Source organism: Micromys minutus (assembly GCF_963924665.1).
Source record: "Micromys minutus genome assembly, chromosome: 13".
NCBI lineage: Eukaryota > Metazoa > Chordata > Mammalia > Rodentia > Muridae > Micromys > Micromys minutus.
Window position 1 is genome coordinate 31,314,965 of NC_137982.1, and position 12,876 is coordinate 31,327,840.

General features: G+C 42.9%; 1 protein-coding gene across 3 annotated transcripts in view; it reads left to right on the forward strand.

Moving 5' to 3' along the window:
* Positions 1 to 12,876, forward strand: part of GPD2 (glycerol-3-phosphate dehydrogenase 2) — a gene marked incomplete at its 3' end in the record, with an annotated part of 127,255 nt that overhangs the window by 16,507 nt on the left and 97,872 nt on the right. The gene's annotated exons all lie outside the window — the stretch shown is intronic.

Genomic DNA, 12,876 nt, shown 5'->3' on the forward strand with positions numbered 1-12,876 from the left:
TCTGGGGAAGAGCAGCCCAGTCTCCGGGCTGGGAAGTTCAGGGTACAGGTAGGGACTGAGCAGTGCTGGGAGAACCTGGAAGCCAGGTCCGCTTTGCTACGTTAAATAACCATCTCAGGTGTTTGTCCTGAGTTTGAAACTTCACATTAACTAGTTTAAATAGTTACTATATCAGATGATTCCAGCAAATTCATCTTAGGGTGGATACACTATATGCTCCTCAGAAAAAAAGGCAGGTACTTCCATAGTGTTTTCTAGTTCTTGTTCCAAGACTCCTAATACATTGCAAAGGCGTAGCATATTTCTGCTTTCCCTGAGTGGTTCTTCATTAAACATAAGAGTGATTGTATAACAGAAAATTCACTCGAGCAATGGTCAGATGGCATGGGCTTTGGTCAGATGCCAGCTGTCTATTTGCAGGGTTCACTTAGAGAACTTTCCATATTACAAGACTAACACACAATCATTATACGGATATTAAAACACAATGCATCCAATGACTCAACCCTAGTTTCAAGTGGGGAGGGGAGCATTACTCCTGAGTCTTTGTTAGCACCTGCATTCTCACCACGGTGTCTCAGTCCCTAATCCATATGAAATCTAAACACTGACTGGCCAGATTCCCGGCCAGGAAGGGAGTCCAACTTGTTTATCTCTCACTAGCATGAGAGTTACACACAACCCCCAGTATGCCCCGCTTTTGCTAGGGATCCAAACTCCGGCTGGCTTTTTGTTTTTGTTGTTTGTTTTTCCAGACAGGGTTTCTCTATGTAGCCCAACCTGTCCTTGAGCCCACTTTGTAGATCAGGCTGGTCTCAAACCCAGAGATATGCCTGCCTCTGCCTCCTGAGCGCTAGACTAAAGATGTGCGCACCACACTGGGCTGAGCTCATGGTTATTATGCTAGATACATAGGTACATTGCTCCATTCCCAATTCTGGCTTAATTGAGGTCCAGAGAAACCAGGTCTCTCTTTATTTTCTTTTTTCAGGCTGAGGCTGTGAAAGAACTCAGCTGCCTCAGAACATAACAAAGTGTGTTGTTGGCAGCTGCCAAGGTAATGGCTTTGGGAGTAGGCAGAAGTGCACTGGGTGAGGTCAGGCCTGAAGGTCAGCTCATTGATATTGGAACCTGGAGTTTTGACAAGAGTCCTATTAGAAATGCCATTTTATAAGTCACTTGCCTCCTGTCTGTGTCTTGGTGAGAACATGGGCTCAAACTCTGGGCTCAATCTTTTGGACTGGCTTTGATTCTTTCAGCATTATCTTAGAGTTCCTGGCTGAGGAGAGGCTGCTGAGTCTGAATTGTTAAACGTGCTCTGCTGAGTTCCGTCCGCCCCGAGCTTTGACTGACAGCAGTGCTAGCCAGTCCACTGGGGTCTGGAGAATTGCATCTGCTCAGTCAGGAGTGTTTCCTGAGCTGGAATTGAAATGCAGGGCCTTTTAGCTTCCTGGTGATAACCACACTTAGGCGATTGACTTTTACTCTCCAATCTTCAATAGGGGAGAAATTATGAAATAAAATGGGGAGAGACCAGGCATCATCCTCTTCAAGATTCAAACCCGTAAAAACGAGTAACTGCAATTAATCATATGCATTCTCTCTTCTCTATCACATTTGCACTTAAACTGGGTCACTGCTTCACGCAGCAGGTTAGCAGATGGTGTCCTGGGTTCCTCACTTTATTGAGATATGACTGGAGATTCTTTTGTAAAACATGTCCAAAATCAGTTCATGTTCTGAGGGGTGTGTATGTGTGTATGTGTGTATGTGTGTGTGTGTGTGTGTGTGTGTGTATGTGTGTGTTGTGTGTGTTGTGTGTGTGTGTGTTGTGTGTGTGTATGTGTGTGTGTATATGTGTGTGTTTATGGGAGGGTAACCTGCAAACAACTCCAGCCACAGAGGGATTAGATATAAAGATGCTTTTCTCGGTGGGCATTGGAGAGGCTTGCTCCGTCAACCTGTCCTGTGTCCCAGCTTGTCACAGTGAATGAGAGGGAGCAGTCTTTCAAGTGTGTGTGTTCAGTAGGTATTTGTACTCACGATGATCCAGGAAGTGTGGGTTTTCCTATTGTAGATACTATTTTTGATTGCGGTTTGTGTGTTTTACTTTCTTTCTCAGGGAGGTTCTCCGTTCTTTGTCTCTACCGCCTTCTGCCTCCTTTTCCTACGTCGTGCCCCGTTTAAAAAAAACAAGGCAAAACTGGTTTTATACATTTTGCCCACTCTCTCTGCCCTCCCATATTCCCTGGGTTTCAAATACAAGACCTCTCCTGGTAGGCAAATGTCCTACTACTGATCTGTACACCACAGAAGATTCTTTCTTTTGAAACACAAATTTCACCAGGCCACTGTACACTGAAAGCCCTCCATTGACTTCCTGTCTCTGTATTGTCAGAAAGAGAGCCCTGCTAGGAGGAGGTCCTGTGTGACTTGGCACCTGTCTCTCTCTCGCTGACCTCAGCTGGAACCGACTGCAGGCGCCGCTTGATGCAGTCACAGCGGCCTTTCGGCATGCCAACGATGTGGAGCCTACACAGGCTGAGTATCTTTGTTTGTCTGTTGGCCTCTTGCAAAAGCCTTTCCCTCAGGAGCTGTATGCTGACCTCTCCTCAAGAGACCTCTCCTCATCACACCCACAGACACTATCCAAATTCGGTTCTGTCACAACCCCCCACCTCCAGCACCCAGTTTCTCTCTAAACCGCCATTCATTTTATTTCTTGTTTCATAGCACTCGCCATTAAAAAATACCTTATTGATAAAGCTTATGTTTATAAAACACTCCCAATCCATGACAACAGCGGGGTCCTCTGTCCTCAGGGCTGTGCTGAGCCTCTCGCAGGCTACACATGTTCATCAGACCCAGTGGCCCTCCACCTGCATTCTTTACTTGGCAAGATGGTGCAGGGGCATTTTTCTGAATTTTTGGTGGAATTCTTGCTTTAGTTATATTCTAAGAGCTGATGACTTTTTGTTTTCCTGTATGTGTGTGGTGTATGTTTGAGTTCTCAAATATTGCAATAACAAACATAGCTCACATTATGAAATTGGACTTTATCCTGGAGGCACTTGAATGTACTGAAAAAAACTTGAAGTGTCAGTACACTGTACCGACAGTAATTTAGTTATAAATTATGTTGAACATACACTGGTTACATATATATCTATATATATATTCCTGTTTTGTAAAGAAGTATCAGTTTTACATAACCCTATTTTAATGATGCAGAGTATAAATGTAGGTATATTTGTGCCATTTGGCAAAAATGTTGGCTAGAACTAGGGTGACTGTTCTTTACCATACAGATGAGTATATTGATTCCAATTAGCTGAGGTGATATGCATATATGTGGTTAGAAGACAGAGAGTGTTGCATTTTCTATCCAAACAAGTTAAAAAATAGACTTCTTTAAATCTGTTTGAGTATAGAGAGACATTGCAATTGTTTCTGGAGCAGAAGGAGAGGTTTAGTGTATTATTTTTGAGATAAGCATGGGTCTATGTAAGTGAGGGTACAAATGCTGAGTTGTGTGCATGCCTATGTGTATTGTGTGCTTTGAAATAATCTTGTGTGCGAGTGGTGTGCTAGCTAGGGGCACTATCGCTGTGATAAAATATCATGACCAAAAGCAACTTGGGGAGGAAAGGGTTTCTTTGGCTTACACTTCTGCACCATTGTCCATTGCTGAGGAAGTCAGAGCTGATACAGAGGCCACTGAGAGGTGCTGCTTATTGGCTTACTCAGCCTGCTTTCATAAAAAACCCAGGGCCATGAGCCCAGTGGTGGCACCATCTACAATGGGCAGAGCCATCCCCTACCAATCACTAATTAAAAATAAAAATGCTCTATGGGCTTGCCTATGGTATAATCTTAAATACAGGCATTTTATCAATTGTGATCCCTCCTCTCCGATGACTACATCAATTTGACATAAAATTAAGCAGCATGCATGCGTGTTGTGTACATGTTTGTTTGTATATTTGTGTGAGTACAGTGTGTGTGTTGTGTGTGTGTGGGGGAGAGAGAATGTGTGTATGTATGTATGTATGTATGTATGTATGCATATACATCCTTGTATATGACCAGAGATCGATGTCTAGAGTCTTTAATTGACTTCCATCTCATATATTGACCCAGAGCTCTTACTTGGACCCAGACTTGCTGACTTGATTAGTCTAGCTCTCCAGCTCGGGATCTCATGTCTCCTCCTTTTAGGTGCTGGGATTACATAGGGCTACTATGCTCACCCAGCTACCATGTTTGCCCGGCTACCATGCTCACTTAGCATTTACATGGCTGTTGGGGATCCGAACCGACCCTCATACTTGCTTGTGAGGCACTTGCTTCATTGGTCCCTTTGCCCATGCCCACTCTTTTTATTTTCTATTTTCTGAGATGATCTATGCAGCTCAAACTGAAACATGCAATCCTTGTATCATTGTCTTGAAATTCTAAGGGGCTCTAACTCATCACTGAGGTGTTTATTTTTATGTATTTTTAGACACTATGTAATTATAGATGGCCTGGAACTCACTATATAGACCAGGCTGACCTTGAAATTACAGATATCCCCTGCCTCTGCCTCCCAGCCAAATGCTAGGGTCAAAAGTGTGGGTCACCACACCCTATCAAGGTTTGAGATTTTTGAGGCAGTCTCTCTTAGAGGAGGATTTGGAACTCTGTGTGGAATTGCTTTGATTTAGGATCCTCAGACTTTTACTTCCCTAGTGGCTGGTATTTCCCACCATGCCTAACTTGGAATTCTTTGTATTTGTAAGAACAGTGGATAGTTCACTGTATCCGTATTGCGTACAGCAATATCCACAAGTTTTCTCACTTACAAGATGAGAAGAGACAGGGAGAAATGCCCATGAGTTTTAAAGCCAGAAGATGAAAGTCCAAATACTAAGATGCTACTGTGTGGCCTCTTTTCAATATTTGGAGCTGTTTATTTGTTTTTTGGAACACAGTTTTAGATAATTTAGCTCTCAGTTTTTCACTATGGTGATTAGCTGGAAGTACTCATAGAGTTTAAAGTTTATACAAATTATCATCAGCCTGATTGTCTGGAAGAAACAGAGAAAAACTTTGCAATTCAGATAAAGGAAAAATTGCTTGGGCATAAGGAAGAAATGGAGGCATTGCTAGTTTTGTGGTTTTTACTGGGTGCTGGAGATGGGAATCAGGTCCTCTGCAACAAGAGTATGTGCTTAATGTGGGTATATGTGTGTGTGTGTGTGTGTGTGTGTGTGTGTGTGCACATTCACTTGTGAGTAGGTCAGAGGAAAGCTTGCAGGAGCTGGTTTTCTCCTTATATCTTGTAGGTCCTGGGAATTAAATTCAGCTTCTCAGTCTTGGAGGCAAGTGCCTTTATCCACTTTATTAGGCTCCTTTCCCCCCCTTTCAAAAAAAAAAAAGATAGCTTTAGAATTTTGAGCAGAATGTTTTATGTCCTTTGTTTAGGGGCTATAAGTTTTGACTGCTGCTGGTATTATCTGAGTCACATTGGAACCAGTGCACATCTCAGCCCCTGGTAACTGGACTTGCTTATAAGTCTATATATGTCTATACTTGAGCTTCTCTTTGGCTGTGTGCCAAACCTCATAAGGGAGAAATGGAAAAAGAAATCAGAAAATGAATAAGAAGGATGCCACAAGGCAGTGGGGGTAGGGTGAGTAAGAGCTTATGATCACATTTTTTTCAGCCAAGGGTTTGTTTGTTTGACATTTTCTTGCCATGTAGCTCAGACTAGCTTTGAACCTATAGCCATTTCTCTTGTTCAGCATGCACAAGTAGGATTTCAGGCATGAGGACTGCACCCGGCTGTAGCTAGGGTGACGGAGATGGAAGGAAGCAACAACATTGCTCACAGTTTTTGCTTAGGTGAAAGGAAGCTGAGTATTTTGGGGACACGGGTGAAGGGACTAGACAGTGTTCGACGGTCGCACATACCCTTGCATAGGATCATTATGAGCAGATACTTGATTCCAACCTCTCTTGCTTTCTAGTAGCTGTTTCCTTGAGGGTCAGACGTGTATAGGGAATCTGATCACATTACCAAAAACAATACAGTCCGAGATTATTGTGGCTAGTGTATTTCAGGTTTTCTAAACACATCCACCGTGTGTGCAGTCTGAGCATCCACATGTACATGTGGATTGCTGGATGTATAGAGGAGTAAGTTTAAATGTAGACTTCAGCAGGCTGGGGTGATCAAGGTATACAACATATAGCTGTGTTCTCTATGTAAGCTCTGTTCCCTGGGATCATTTTTATCGCAAGGGAGCAGACTGCCTGAGGTCTGTCTCCACCCCAGCATACTTCCTGGCCACAGAATTATTTTTAATTTAGTTCTTCTCCAGGACTTAACCCGGAAGTATTTGTAGTAGTGGTGGAGTAGATCTGTATTTAAACAGTTTAGCTTTCTACAGTATAAAAAGTTGATGTGAAAATACTGTGCTATTACTAATTATAACATAAACTCAGGCATGGTCTTAAGTTTGTTCCAGTTTTGGAGGCAGGCTGTCACATAGACTCAGGTGACCTGAACAAATTATATAGTGCCAGCCAGCTATGAACTCCCAATTGTCCTTCCTCTCCCTTTTCAAGAGCTGGGACTGAAGGTATGTGCAGCCACACCTGGTTTGGTTCTTTTGAGACGGGTCTCACTGTGAAATTCTGGCTTGCCTAAAACCATGAAGGTCAGGTTGGCCTCAAACCAGTGCTTACCTTCCTTCTCAGCCACAGCCTAGAATTTGATCACCCGGAACCCTAGGATGCACTTCCCCGAATCTTTCTTGTATCTTGTGTGACCAGGAGGATGCTTTGCTTACTGACTTCTGAAAGCCTCCGTGATTATTGTTTTCGGCTGTCCTGTTCTGTGAGTGTGTTCTTTATAATCACACACACGTGCGGGCGCGTGCACACACACACACACACACACACACACACACACACAGACATTCAAGGGTGACTGAAGGATAGGCATGTGTTGCTGTGTTCTCAAAATGTGATTGGTTCCTGTGTTTCTGTTAGAGTCATGTCTCAGGAGGAACTCTTGCATCCGTTTTCCAACCAGACTTGTGTTCTGGTTACCACTTGATTGTGTTAGCCCTTGTCAGTGTGGTCTGTGTCTGAACCAAAACATACTTCTTCATAGGCAGTTGGAACAATACAGAGTTTCCTTTGTTACATCCTGGCTATTACCCAAACCTGGGTTTGCTGATGCTTCCCCATGACCTCATCACTGGGGAGTCAGGTAGGACATCAGAAATTTAAGGTTAGCCTGTGTTACCGAACTTCAAACAATAAGAAACTCTAAACAAGCAAAAAGAAACAACCTCACTAGGCCAAAGAGCCCAGAAATCTGACCCTTGTAGTTTGACATGAGTTTCAGAGTGGGTGAGTGGGAGAGAAAGATTGGAGCTCACTTTGTCCTCTTCCACTGTGCCGCGGACTGCTGTCAGTCTCCAAATTCTGGACGTGCTGGGTAGGATTTCCACTGAGCAAGGGCTGCATTTTAATTTTGGGAAATTCACATACCTTAATTTTAGAAGTCACTGGATCAATGTGGGGTTGGACACATGGGTTGGGCCCGGAGTTGTGCCTCTCATGAGTGTGACAGCGTGCTGTGACTCAGTGGGAAGAGAGGGGTGGCTTTCCGAGCTCAGCTGCAAACGGAGTGCAGGGGCTTTGTGACACCATTGCGACCAGTTGCATACTTAGTTTGTAAATGGTTACTAAGATAGCACGTGCTTACGTTATGCCCTGGGGATTATAGTTCGTATCTGAAACACCTTGTGCATCTGGGCTTTTCAGTGCACAGAATCAGAAGCGTGTGGAACACCTCACTACCTTCCTGTAGAGCCTGGTCCTCACCTGCAAGGCTGGTGGATGAATTCTTCCTAGATGAAAGCTCCACTACTGAGCTCCATCCTTAGCCCTTTGCCTTTCAAGACAGGCCTTGCTAGTCATCTCAGGCTGGCCTCCTTTCTGCTTCTCGGATGGCAGACGTGCTCCGTCATGCCCAGCTGAGTGTGCTCTTTGACCTGTGCCTTTTCCTCACACTGATCACACGTGTAAGGGATGCTCAGTTCTAGGCAGACATGCCAGTTACAATCTTGAGAAGTTCCCATTTTTTTTCTGCAGTTAGTTGAGAACACAGAGTTCATTGCAGGCCACTGGGATTGCTTACTAGCTGCTAAAACGATAGGGAAGTTTGCCTACAGGTCCGAAGTTTCTCTCACAGTGAGAGAGAGATATAAATGCGTGAGATCTTACATATGATACCTTCACATCTTGATGAGTGGCGAGAGAGATTATCTGTAGACCTGAATTGGACAGAAAAGCATGTACTGTAGGGAGAGAATTCAGCAGCCAGGATGGAAATATTCTTTGGAGCATACTTACTTCTGTCTTAAAGTTTGTTTTATTATTCTTGTGTTCCTAGGCCAATAATGTGCCAGTGTGGTTTAGAGATGGTTTAGAGATGAGAGGGCAGTTCTTTCTACCCTGGGATCCAGGGAACTGAACTCAGGTGGCCAGGCTTGTGTGGCAAGCATTTTCTCCACTGACCATTCTTGCTGGCTTTTTCCTTTAATGATTGTTTCTTGCTTTTAAAGGTAGATGTTTGGTTAAGTTATTCAAATATATGATTTAGCTGGGAGGTTGCCCTTGGCTCTGAGTGGAAGGGGACAGTTAAGGAACACTCTGGCACTGTGCTTGATAAGTATGTTTATATGAGTTGCTATCTATAATGGGAGTCCTTGAGGGACTTCCAAGGGTTCAGTTGAACCAGGTAAGCTCAGGCAGTTGCCCGAAGACGCTGCAAAGTCACAGCTGAAGTTGCTGCTGCCTGTGAGCACTCAAGGAGCAGCTGCAGTGGTCACTTCTAGGCTGGTGGCTCCTAAGCCTACACCTGTGGCTGATGATTTTGATGCCCCTCCCCCCTTTCTAAATAAGTTTTAGATGGATGAATGGCAAACTCTCTTGCTTTCTTCAAATAAGTATTGTACTAAGACTTGAAAATTTCTCAGTTCCAAACCGGTCTCCTTTCCCTCCTCCCGGTTTGTCTGTCTAGGTCAGAACATTGTACCAGTGGGGCGGGGCCAATTCCCCCCCCCCCCCCCTCCGCCCAGGTTCCCTCATTTTATACCATGTTTGTTTTCTGCCTCGTTTGTCAGTCCTCTTTGGTCACATTTCCCGAGCTTGTCTCAATCCAAGCTCATTCAGACCGCACAGGGACAACTTCATTGTCATGTAGTGGGCCTCTTCATTCTCATAATCTTCTGTACAAAATTCTACTGTAGAGGGAGATGTACGTCTTGAGCAGATGTGTGTGTGAGTGAGGGCCATTTTGCTTAGGCCTGGCCAGCTGAGCTAGTCTTCTTGAAGGAATTAGAGTCAGGGTGTGCCCGCATAGAAGCCAGTCCTGGATCACTGTGCATGTGATTTAATTGACAGTCCAGAAAGTGTGGACATTGAGCTGTGTGATAAGCTAGTTATTTTTGTGGTTGTATCGTTTTCCTTCTATTTATTTTGCTTTCTGTTTTTCAGAGCACACGCTCTGCCCAGGTGAAGCAGAATTCTAGCATAGGGCCTTTGAGATGGGCCCCTTGGGTATGAGAGGAAGGACTTCAGAAGGATTCAGCGCAAAACAGTAAAGTTAACATTTGGAAAAATGCAAGCTGATTTACCTTCAATTTTTTTTTTCCTTCAAAATTAAAAAGAAGAATTTTTAAGTGTCTACTTGCTTTGTCTGGATGTATATATGTGCAGCACACTCATGTCTGGTGCTTAGGGAGGCCGGATGAGGTCACCTGAACCTGGAGTTAAACAAAGTGTTGTAAAACAAAGGGTTTATGAGGTGCCCGGTTTAGGTGGTACCCCAGCTGATGTCAAGGCCACAAACATCTTGACTCTGCTCTGTCTGTGCTCATTGTTGTTAAGGTCTTAGGGACAAACACTGTGACAACTTTGATATTTTAGGTAGTGCTGAAGTTTCTGATAAGGCAGGATTATAGGCATGCACCATTACATCCAGTTCTGTTTTGGCATGCTTAATAAAGAAACATATCAACGATTTCAGGATGACTGGATGGAAGAGTCTATCTTTTAGTTTTTGGGTTGCCTATGAGTGTGTTTTACTCATTACAGGTGACCTTATACAAGGATTTGGTAATAATAGAAATAATCTTTTTTTTTTTTTTTTTTTTTTTTTTTTTTTTTTTTGAGGCAAGGTCTCAGGAGAAATGATCTGTTAATTATTGCATGGGATTATAAAAAAGATGACTGCAGTGAAAATTATTACTAACTTTGGTGTTATATGCATATAGTTTTTAAAATGTATTAATGGGTTATAAAAACTAATCTTTTGTACATTTTAATAGAGAAAAATTAAGTTGAAAAATTGCAATTAGGTGGGTCGGAAAGCCACACTTTTGGAAGAATCAGCCCTATACTTATTTGGCTGAATGGACCAACACCTAACCCTCAGACATTCTCACTGACTTCTGTGTACCACTCCACAGTTGTTCTTGATGATGTGTGGTTTCCTTTGTGAGGTCACGAATGATGTTATCAGGCAGACAAGTGGAGATACCACCGCAAGTCAACCATCCACCACAGTTACACCCAATGGACCATCAGGCTTCTGTCTATATGGGGTAGGCATGCGCATATCTAGGTAAATAAAACTAGAATTCTGATCTGTCTTGAGTTAATCAATATAACTGTCTCATAGCAGGCTGTCTCAGGGTCCCTGTGAGTTCTTTTGTTGAGACAGGCACCCATATAAACAGTTGTCTCAGCACCTTAAACAATGTAAGGCTACGTGACAAATGAGTGCGTGCTCTTGTGTGATTTTGACTTTTAAAGAAGATAAAGTTTAGCCTTACCTTAAAGCAACTGAATATTTGAGTTCCTTAACCAGCTAGCGCAGTTTGACCAAAAGTGGATGGTTATGTAGGAAAAGTGTCAGTGGTTGGTGGCAGATAAAAACACAGCTCTGCATCACTGCTTGAAGCAGCCCGAGAAGTTCCCTCATGCTTTTAGGGGTCCTCACTCAGATCAGCACAGTCTGTGTGGAATCGAGTTGGAGTTTATTAAAAGCAGAAAAGTGCTCATAGAAAGAACACCTAAGAGCAGGGCTTGTGTAGGTCTCAACCAAGAGTTAGTTTTACTAAAAGGCATTCTTCATGGGGTTTTAGGCACAGAGATCAAGGGAGAGAAGCACAGGCAATGCGGAAGAACCATCCAAGTATGAATATAGAGTCCTTAAGGGTCAGGTGCACAGTTGTTTCTGCCAGTAGCTGCTTGTACTGTTTTGGTGCCTCTCAACTACAGTCTGAAAGGATTGCCAAGAAACTTGTTCTTCTTTCTCCTCCTCTCTCCCTCTCCTTTTCCTCTGATAAACTAGACTGTAGACTGGCTCTAGAGAGTCCTTGAACAGGATTAGAGTTTACAGTGAAGCCCAAGGGATTGTACAAGGGAGTCAGGACATGCCCTTCTACGGTAAGTGTGTTTTGGTGAGATTTCTAGAAGGTTGCAGATTTATCACTAGAGAAGGATGTTCTAAAGCAAATGTTGATCAGGAATCTTGATTCTCTGGCTGCTGAGTGGCCTCAGCCATTCCCTGGGAAGGGCTTCTTTCTCCTCTCTGTCCCTTGGTGTTTCCTGTTCTGCTAACTTGCGTCAACAAAGATTGTAAAGGAGAGACCTCCAATGTCAAGGTATTTATATTAAGTAGTTCCCTGGGTAAGAATGTTAATTAAAACAAAACAAAACAAAAAAGAAAAAAAAATGGAGTTTTTGAGTTTGTGAAGGAGATCAGAAAGAAAAAAAATTAAGAAATGCCAGCTTCTATTTTAGTGTATAATTTATAGTATTCCAAAATGAGTTCTGTATGGAATCTAGTTACCAACTCTACTGAAAATCTTTAATTTAGGAGAGTAGAACAGATATTTTACATCCAATATAGAACCCAGCATATAATTATAATTTATATTGATTTTTTTTGAATTCTAAGTTAAAACTACCTTTAAACCCAGCAAACTCTTAAGTTCCATATTAGTAAGGTACAAGTGAGTAGTTCAGACAGGTCTGATCACTACCAGACTACCCGTCCTGGAAAACAGAGTAACACTTTCTTCCGTCTAAGACGTTGGATGTGCCAGCTGCTTTTGTGAATGGAAGTAGAAAGGTTTAGGCAGGTCAAATTATTCGCTCCTAAGTTAAAAAAAAAGATGCTCACATAGTGTTATAGTTTTATGTTGAACAGATTAAAAGTAGACCAGAGAGTTTTGATTCAATTCTTATTTCTTGCAATGGTTTTAGCTTCTAAAGAAATCAGAAAATATTTTTAACTCTCCAAGAACATTTAAAAAAAAAATTCAATCAATCCAGTAATAGAAAATGAGGGAAAAGAAAGAAAGCCTTCACACAATACAGCACTTTATTTAGCAACACCCTGTGAACACAAAGGAGCTTTCTCCCTGCCTCTGCTGGCCTGTCACTGACTAGAGGAAAACCTCCTCCCTTCTTGTCCCCCCCCCTCCTCCCCCTTTAAACAAAAGGAGTTACAGCAGGTTAAGTTATTCTGTTCGAGAACCAGGGCCTGGCATCTGTTGACTTCCTGTCTGTAAAATGCCCACTGTTTTAGTGATGGAAATCTCAGTGTCTCTTGGCTTTCAGCTTCTGTGAGAGTGAAGGGGGAACTCCAGAAAGTTGCCTCAGAGTTTGAATTGAACCTGTAGCCGACCTGAGGTTTACTGTCCTGTTTAACTGCTCCCACCAGTTCCCCTTGTGCAGAGGATCAGCTGTGGAAAACGTTCACAAGTACAGCTTGTAGTTTTGTCAAATTCACAATGACATTTC